This window comes from Sturnus vulgaris, chromosome 7 (genome assembly GCF_052056855.1).
Source record: "Sturnus vulgaris isolate bStuVul1 chromosome 7, bStuVul1.hap1, whole genome shotgun sequence".
Lineage (NCBI taxonomy): Eukaryota > Metazoa > Chordata > Aves > Passeriformes > Sturnidae > Sturnus > Sturnus vulgaris.
The window spans coordinates 38,863,049-38,872,471 of NC_142249.1; the positions used below are offsets into that span (position 1 = coordinate 38,863,049).

Consider the following 9,423-nt stretch of genomic DNA (forward strand, 5'->3'; position numbering starts at 1 on the left):
ATAACATATCTTACTTTTACAGGTGGCTTTGCTGGAGATTCTCTCGGGAATAACCTCAAGAATCAGGCCCTTCATTTACAAATGAAAGTGGTGCCTTAAAGTTGAAGGACTATTTTGTTTGTCTGTTTTTCTTTATCATTACACTGAGCCCCACTCAGGCTGTGTGTCCAGTTTGCACTCCCTTGTGCTTGCTGCCAGCTGGAAACACCACTAAGGAATAACCCTGGATGTTGAAGTCCCTTCAACTCCAACCCATGATTATACATCTTCTGAAGACACTCATTACCTTCCCCACATATCTCTGTCTTTTCTACCAGTCTTCCCAGTTAAGGATTGCCATTTTGCAAAAAAAAAAAAAAAAAGCACTCCTATTTTTATCTCTTTAATGGCACCTCCAGCCAGAGACAATTCTTTCTGGTGGAGGGAAGAATCCTGGTGTTTAAACCTGGGATCCACTAGAGAGGAACCTCCCTGGCTTTGCATGGCTCAGGGCTGTTGTACAGTGAGCTCAGTTAAACTGAATTTTAGTGGAATTAAAACAGCATGCTCCATACCAAGATGCCTTCACTTCCTGTGCCTTAATGTTAAAATCCTATAGTATTGTGGATCTTAAAGATGATTGAGTTATTTTTAAACCACTGGATGTCTTCCAGTCACTCTATTTCACACTGGATTAATTATGTAAGAATACTGACTTGTTCGTCACTAATGTTACAACTTTTAAAAACAACATGCTGTTTAAATTCAAGCTTGGCAACTCTTGCCTGAATCCCCTCAAATTTATGGCACCACACCCATAGCATAATAAAATCTTTAGTGGTCCTTTGTCTTTTAGCTTGCCTTCTATTTTTTCTCAAGGGTGTTTTATGCTGGAAGATGCATACAAAAGTTGTCCAGATGTTATTTGTATCAGAGCAGGGATTTCAGTCCAGCTATCTGTGGTTGCAAATGTTTATTTTAATGGGTTATTGTGCAATCCTTGCTGCGCGGACCTCAGTGGCCTTATATGTATGTTCTCAGCGATGCCAGCACATTGCTTTTGGAGATATTATTTTAGTCCAAACCGGTGGAACTGGTCACTGGGGGGAGAGCAAAAAATGTAACACCTGTAGGAGCCCGGGCGGTGTTTTTGGCAGAGCTGGGTGCGAAGCTGGTGGGCGTTGGGTGGGAGCAGGGCTGAGACAAAGAGCTCAGCCTGGCCACCACGGGATGTGCTGGGAGTTTATTTTACCGTGGCTGTTGCAACAAACAGAAGGGTGGGTTTATCAAACATTTTTGGGAGCCTCGTAAAATCCTAACCGATGTTTCCTTGATACTGGAGTAAATTGTTTATCTCGTAACTAAAACCACGCCATGTGTACACCAATTAGGGCGGCAGATTTCAGCTCATTAAGATAAATTTAAGATGCGAGTTTCGTTATGTGCTGTGAGGACCGTGATCTGTTGCAGGAGGAAAATATCTGCGGAGCTGGGAGCCTTCCATGGAGCCTGTGAGCTGAGTAAGGCAGTGCACAGTGCTCAGGGCTCATCCGCAGGCTCTGCTTTACCTGGGTGGGTCCTGTTGAGACCCAGGTCTCTCCTGGCAAAAAGTTTAAAGCTAAATTTGCATGCTAAAAGTGCCCAGTCTTGCATTTCCAAGAAATGTGAGCGAGCAAGATGACGGCAATTAATGACAATGACAGTCATTTGCACATGCAAAGAAACAAGACCATTTAACCTTTAAGAGAAAACAGCTATTATACTTTAATGTTGCTTCATGTATTAACAGTCACATATTATTTTGATGTGCCTAATTAATATAAATAAGCTTAAGCCATTATACTGTCATTTAAACCCACATAATTTCCTTTTTGTAGGAATTTATGTGTAATTTACACTGTTGCATTCAGCTCCCAACGTTCCAAGATCATGCTTCAAATAATTAGATTTCAAAAATACAATTGGAATTGTTCTTTGTCTTTTGATTTTTCGGCAGTAAACACATTTTGAACTTCTCAATAATAAGGACCAGGGGCTTGTTTTTAAAAGCCAAAGTTGGTGTTTTGAAGCATCATATTATTCCTGGAGCTTGGGCTTTGGTTAGAAGGCCTGGTGAAATGGGTACCATCAGCAACACAGACCTTGTTTGTAGCTCTGCCCAACCTCATTTGTTTTCAACCCTGTTCAATTACACAGGGCTCTACCACTAGGAAATTAGCCCAAATAACTATCTTACCCTCAAATTGAAGGTATCATGTCAGTAGTGAGTGGCATCAATCCTGCCATGACTTAATTTGGAGCCACTGGAAGCAGATAACAGATGGCCCTCTATAAATATGGGGCTAGGATAGGCGTTAAATATTTGTGTTCATGAGACTGTAGTTGGGAGAATTTGGGATGTGGCCTTTCTGATGAGACCCCACGTTCCCTGTGCATGATGCATCTCCTGCAGTGCCTCCTCCCTTGTTCCAGTCCCAGAACAAAAGGGCCAAATATTTAATCTTGGAGCTCCTCCATGCCAGGGAAATCCTGAGTGTAATAAACAGCAAATCCTGCAGAGATCAGGGCAATTCACATCCGTGAGATCCAGCTCTCCTTCAGCAGGGTGGGAGCTGCAGGTCCGGTGCTCCAGTGGTCACTCCACCTGTGGGTCGTGGCGACTGCAACCCTGCAGCAACGCCTGGGAAAAAACAAATCCCTGTCTCAGGTCCTGGCAGGTGGCTCAGAAATCAATTGCTTTTCATTTATGTTCTGTAGAAAGTAAATGCATTTGTAAATTTGAAAGCAGCTGCTGACGCTCAGCAGTAAACCAAACCGATTTTGTTTTACAAAACCTTTGCTGCTTGGTCTTAACTAGTGGAGCTGTGCATGGATCCAGCACTGCTCTTCGCATTGCAGGGGAGATTTTGTCTAGCTGCCTCTGTGACATATGGTAATGCTTAGTGTGTGCTGTATGGCCTGGAGCCATACCACTGCAGCCTGTATGCTGCTCAGATCTCCCAGGCTAGGGGAATCGGGACGAGACAGCGTTTGAATGCAAGGGACCTCCTGGAAAAAGTCAGAGTGCAGCGTTTTCTGCCGGTACGAGGACAGGATGTTCCTCCCTCAGGGCTGAGGCAATTCCCCACACGGGGCTAAGGTGACTGTACTCTCCCAGCCGTGGCTTCTTGGACCCGGATTATAAGACATCGCTAATGCACCATAAAAGATCTCACAGCTCTCAGCCATGGGAAAACAGCAAACAATCCCACTTCCCAAGGTAACCCAGAGGAAGTGGTGGCGTGGAGGAAAGCTCTGCGAGACCTTTTCCCATCTTGTTTCTGGGGGGAGGAAGTTCCCATCACCACCTTCCCTTTTAGGGTGCAGCTAACCCTGCCGAGAAATCATGCTTGTTTCTCACACAGATTGCTCCCAGGCTCCCCGGGAAGCAGAGAAAAATCCAGAGGCACCCTCAGCACTGCCCAGTGGGCACAGAAACCCACCCGTGTCAGGGTGGGAAAGGAGGGAAGCAGCATGGCTTGCAGGGAGGCTTTGCAGCCTCTTCTCTGTGATGTTATTAATTCGTTCTGGGACGTTGGGAGACTCGTTTAACCTCTCTTTGTCTCAGATTCAAACCTCTACAAGCAGTTATTATAACATTTGGCTGCATTATGGCATTGTTGAAAGGCTTAATTAAATTAAGTGTTCTGAGATCTTTGAATGAAAGGTGCTATCCAAGTGAAAGCCTGTTGATGATGATGACTCTAAATTATGAGGCCAAGTCCTTCACAAGTTTTAGTCAGTCCTTGGTCAGACAAAGTTATTTTTAAACACTGCATTTGATGTAGCATTAAAATTGTTTGGGGAGTGCCATGTGTACAGACATGACATCTGACCCAGAGTGGGAGGGATTTGTCACTGGAGGGTTTTAATGGCAGCAACCAACCACACATCATCCACATGCAGGCAATCGTGCTGGTCACAAGCAATTTTTAATTGTTTGTTTAGTTTGGTTTGGTTTTTATAAATTATTTGAAGACCTTTATTGGGAAGAATGTCCAGGACTTTTAGTTATTTCAGGAGAAATGCTGTCTCAGGTGGGAAATTAAAAGGAACTGCTCAATCAAAGTTCGTAGGCATCTCAGCCAAAAGATGCATAAGTAGATGTCTTCTTTCTTCCAACCTGTCAGTACATCCCTAGAAGGACAACAAAGTTTATTGGACTTTCATTAGGTAGTATCTTACCTACAGCAAGAAGGCAAAATTGCAAATATCACTTTTTAATTTTTATTCTTTTGCAAGCTAATAAAAAATTCCTATGCTTTGACAGTCAGGCTGTAGTCCTAAAACTCCTGTCTTTTCTTCCTACCAAACTTCTCCTCACCTGTTTTTTCAATTCACCTTTGCCTCTACCAGAATCCCTGACTCTCTTATTCTCAGTGCTTTTTCTTCTTTAACATCTTTTCCTCTTAATTTGAAAGACATAATTTTCCTGACTGCTTTTATTAGGAAGCTTTGTCCCCCGGATTACCCTGTAACCACAAAAGGCTGCTGCCCCTCTCCCTCCTGCCATCCTGAGCAAGTTATCAAGTTATATCTTCCTATCCTTTCCCACCAGTTTGTCTCCTTTTCCAGTTTCCCTCTATTGTACAAAACCCATCTTAGCAAATTCACCAGAAACACAAGAGTGAATCATAGAATTGTTAAGGTTGAAATATACCTCTAAGATCATGGAGTTCAAGATTTTATGAGAATATTTTAAATGGGCTAATTGTTTTGCTGAGTACCACAGGCACAGGACCACATCTAAAGTCTGGGCTCCTTAAAGGTCTGCTTTATAGCCTATTATATAATATGTGATTCTTTCAATAGACAGGAAGGATGGTATTTTGGTTAAAGCCTCCAGGAGATCAGGATTCAGCTTCTAGCTCTGCACACTTCCTGTGTGGTTTTGGGAAAGACACTTTGTGCCATAATTCCCCATCTGCAAACTAAAGATGATATTACATCCTGTTTCTCACCTTCTCCCTGCAAGCTCTGTAAAGCTGCAGAGCCTGTAAGCACTGTAGAGCAAATAATGTCACTTTTTAATGCAACACTCTCCACAATAGCATTTCAGTCTCAGCTGAAGACTAATGACTATTGTGGTGTTAATAATAAATAATAACTGTAATCATGCATAAGACTTTCAGCCTTACTTGAACTTAAGGTTGATTCTTCCAGACTTTCTGCAAGTTTACCTTGGGACCAGTTTGAGCAAAGAATAACCACCACACTGTGTTAAATAAGGTGGATTTCTTTTCTCATATACTTTCTCTTTCTCTGTATTTGCTGAAGGACAATGAAGAGTAGACTTAAGACCATCAAACTCATTTCACCTTTGTAATATTTAAACTAATTAGTCTCAGAGATGAAAAACGCATTGCTCAGATTCCAGATAATCTTAAACAAAACACTTCATGCTGATTTTATTCTGCTTCTATCTGTGCAAAGATTAAACAAAACCCACAGTTGGTTTCATCTGCCAGGCTCTAAAAAAATCATGTCACAGAAAGAGAAAGGGGGGAAAATAAATCCAAGGCAAGGTTTGCAGTGCTCTGAGTTTGCTCATCCTTAGTTTATCTTCTGCAAATGAGCATGTATAAAACAGTCCACCTACTGTTCTAGTTGCTACGATATAATGCAGTTCCACTGAATGATCCTGTTAACCTAACCTTCAATTTGCTGGGATTTGAACTCTGAATTACAGCTTACTAACATAGTTTAACAGCTGGTACAAGGGCTTCTTTTGAATTTTTAATCACATGAATTAAAGATTGCTGGAGATGCTTTTCAGACCTCCACTAGCAGTGATCCAATGTACAGAAAGACAAGTATAGGTAGCCCCACGAGGATTAAGAGCACAAAGGTACTATGGCTTGTGAAGCTATGCTGCACTCTTTGCTTGCCAAATTAGGAATGCTGGTGCAAATTATTCATGTGAAGATAAATTCACATTATGACTCCAAATGGATTTAAAACCCCCTTTTTAGCTCGCATTTTTATACACAGTATGCATTGCCAGAGCACAGGTTTTGAAGATAAAGCTTAGTTTAGCAAAATGTTTCCTCTGTTCCGTGTATAAAGGGAACACAGGCACTCACACACAAAGCAAGAGAGAGAAAGAAATATATAGAGAGTGATTGCAACTGATATCTGGAATGCAATGAAAACAAACACGACTGTCTGTGGATGTTTCGGGGTGGATGAAATCATTTGTTGCCGTCGTACAGAGCGCGGAATGCGCGTGTTTAGATTCTGCACTCTTTGTGTCTCCCGTTATTTATTCCAAGAATCTTTCTTATTGAGGATATTTCTCAGGGAAAGGGGAAAAAAAAAAAAAAAAAAGGAAAGGGATAAAAAAAAAAAAAGACAAAAATGTAGCTCAACTGGAAGCTTCTCTACCCTGACACGCCAGCTGATGAGTGCTGTGAGAACTTGGGAAAACAGACTCTGCCTCTCAAGTTCACTACCCCTGCAAGCCTGAAGATCAGCAGAATAAAGTGGATGGAGTTGTTTAAACAAAGTAAGTAGGGGGAGGAAAAAAAAAACAGAAAAAAAAAAATTAGGGCAGCAGGAACAAGAAAGCATGTTGCTTCTTAATTATGCTGTGTTCTCTCTCTAATGGATTGGCCTCCCCACACGCTCTAAGTAAAGCAACTGGCATGTGGCATCCTCTGCAGAGAGAGGAGTGGTGGCAAGTGTACAGCTGTTCGTGCTGACACACAGGTGTTGGATTTTTGGATCTGTTAGCTAGACAGATTTTTAAGGGTGTACGGGGGAATCATCTGCAGTTGTAGCACAGAAAGTGAGTTGTCCAAGAATACCGGAGTTAATTATTATGTAAATCCCACTCCACAGCCAAGGCTCGGGGCTGGAGCTGGAGCTGTGTTCTCTCCGTGCCCTGCCAGCTCTGGGTCACTGTCTGATTTCCTTGCTGCCCCCTGTTCATGAAGTGCTGGGGTGAGCTGGCAGCGATGGACAGCTGTGACAAAGAGGCAGGAAAGTCAAGTGGGGATGAGCAGCCGGGGTGATCCCTGCCCCTCCCAGCTGGCACAGGATCTCCGGGAAGACACAGGTGGCCACGCCAAATCACTGAGGAGGTGATGCTGAAGCTTCAGGGATGCTTTTCCCAGTCCTCAGGAAAAGCCTTAAGAGCAGCAGGTGGGCAGAATGTTTAGGCAGACCTTTAGCAGTTTATTGTCCTTTTATCAACAGGATTTGCTCTGGCACTGAGAGCTCACGCTGCACTAACAGTCCTGAGTACCACAGTGGCTTTGGGCAGTGTGTAGCTGGGGCAGAATGCATTTGAGTGGAAACAAGGAATATCATCTCCTACCACATTCCCCCTATGGATAGGCAATGATTTCTCCTTTCCCTTTTGCAGGTATCTTCACCCAAGGGTGCCTCAGTTTCCTCAAATAATATATTATTTGATTTCATTAAATAACAGAGGTTATTTCAATACAGGGCAGGGTGTAATGCTTTCTGTAAACTACTAATATGTATCAACCTTTCCATTTTTAATGATCTTTATATTTTTAATGAGCTTTCAAATGAAGCAGAGGTGTCAAGAGTGAATGGAGGGATGTGACCAAACAAGGCCAGGGTGGAAAGGGCTTTGAGCAACTTGGTCTAGTGGAAGGTATCCCTGTCCTTGGGAAGGGGGTTTGGAAAGAGATGGTCTTTAAGTTCACTTCTAACCCAAACCATTCTATGATCTCAAGATAAAAGGTTTTGATTATCTACAGTTTGTGGGACAATTTCTCCTCCCTGTTGCTCCAGGGCTCCTGGAGTGGATCAGAGGGCTGCTGATGGGTTTGATCTCCACCTGCACCCAACAGCTCAAAGGAAAAAATGCAATAACATCTCATTTTGGCCAATTTTAGGCACAATTTCATCCTGATAGATATTAAATTTTGTTTTGTATTCTCTGGGACCCTTGGGTTTTGGACTTATGCTGGTAGCCCTGCCAGGTGTCTGTGATTCTCTGCCTCCTGCTGTCGTGATGGGCTCTGACCTGTCCAGGTTGCATCACTCTGGTGGTGGCTGAGCATCCCTCAGAGGGCAGCACCAGGGGAACAGCAGGAGCAGCACGGGCAGCGTCAATGCTCTCCTGAAATTCAGATTTGAGTGATGAAACCCAAGAATGCCGAGCAGCTGGGAGCGGGTCTCAGAGTGCTGATAGTGGGCAAGCTGGGGAGTATCACATTTCTCCCCAGGGAATAGACTTTTTTTTTTTTTCCTTAGGGTTAAGTCTTTTGCTTTGTTTGTGTATTCCGCTCGTAGTTTTCACTCTTTTCTCCGAAGTTCACAACAGGAAACAAACCAAATTAATCTCTTTTTCTCGCAGTTTCCCAGGGAGGAGGAGAGGAAGAACACCTCATCCCATCCTCCCGTGTCTCCCAGCCCATCTCCAGGGCTGTGGCAGCCGCTCTCTCTCTCTCTCCTGGCCCATCCTCTCCGCGCAGCTCCAGAGCTCTGGATTTTACCATCCATCACAGCAGCTCCGGCTCCAGCGCTTGCTAAACGCCTGAATTTCCCGCTGGCTCCATGAACAGCTCTCAGCCTGTGGTACATGACACAGGCACCGGGTGAATGGGGCTGAGCACTCACCTGAGCTCGCTGGCAGGATGAATAGCTCACGGCGGCTCTGGTGCTAACCCCCTTTGTGAGCTAGCAGTGAGCCATGTACCTCATTACAAAGGCCGGCAGCTCCCTGGAAACTCAAATCCACTCTTTTTCCCTGCCCTACCGTAGGGAGCTATAAAAGAAAAGGACTTGGTTGGTAGGCATGTAATATAACAAAAACCCTTCTGTTGTGGCAAGATCCAGACTCCCCAGTAACAATGGGGATTATGCTCTCGCATCGAAAATGCAGTTGCTAGTGTTAACTGCAGTACCTTATTACAGATTCCTACAGAGCACATTTGTGTCAGGGGCTTGGATGTTTAACTTAAGTCAAGCCTGGTAGCAAAGTGAGCTCGGCAACCTCTGGTTTGGGCTGTTTGGTTTTGTTTTGGTTCTTTTATTTTTTTTTATTTTTTATATGGAGTGGAAAGATGCAGCTCGATATGCTGCTTTGGTGCTACCTTCCCCCAAACCACTTCTCAGAGACCTTTAAATAGCCTGACACTGGCACCGGGCAGGAGCTGGCAGAAGAATGGATTTTTTCATCTGATGGCTCGCCAAGGTTGTTTTCAAGAAGGAGAAGTAGAAGAAGAAGGGGAAAGAAAAAACCCCAAAAACCCCTTTTGCATGCCAGTCATTCATTGCCTGCCAGTTCCCATGGTTCTCCTACGGATGGTAACCACAGAACCATTCAAAGTACAGTAAACACTCAGGAAGGTGAAAAGAAACTCATGAAGCAGAGAACAGAGAAGGAAAAAGAGTTTGGTATGGGATACATGGTAGTAAGAGTCACTT

At 43.7% G+C, this 9,423-nt stretch overlaps 1 long non-coding RNA gene across 1 annotated transcript; it reads right to left on the reverse strand.

Annotated features, from left to right (window-relative positions):
• Window positions 1-1,711: 1,711 nt before the first annotated feature.
• Window positions 1,712-8,741, reverse strand: LOC148223247 (uncharacterized). Its single transcript, XR_015804721.1, has 3 exons — window positions 8,614-8,741; window positions 3,999-4,155; window positions 1,712-2,659 (listed from the first exon to the last, which is right to left on the reverse strand). It is a non-coding gene; the product is annotated as an uncharacterized LOC148223247 (long non-coding RNA).
• Window positions 8,742-9,423: the final 682 nt, after the last annotated feature.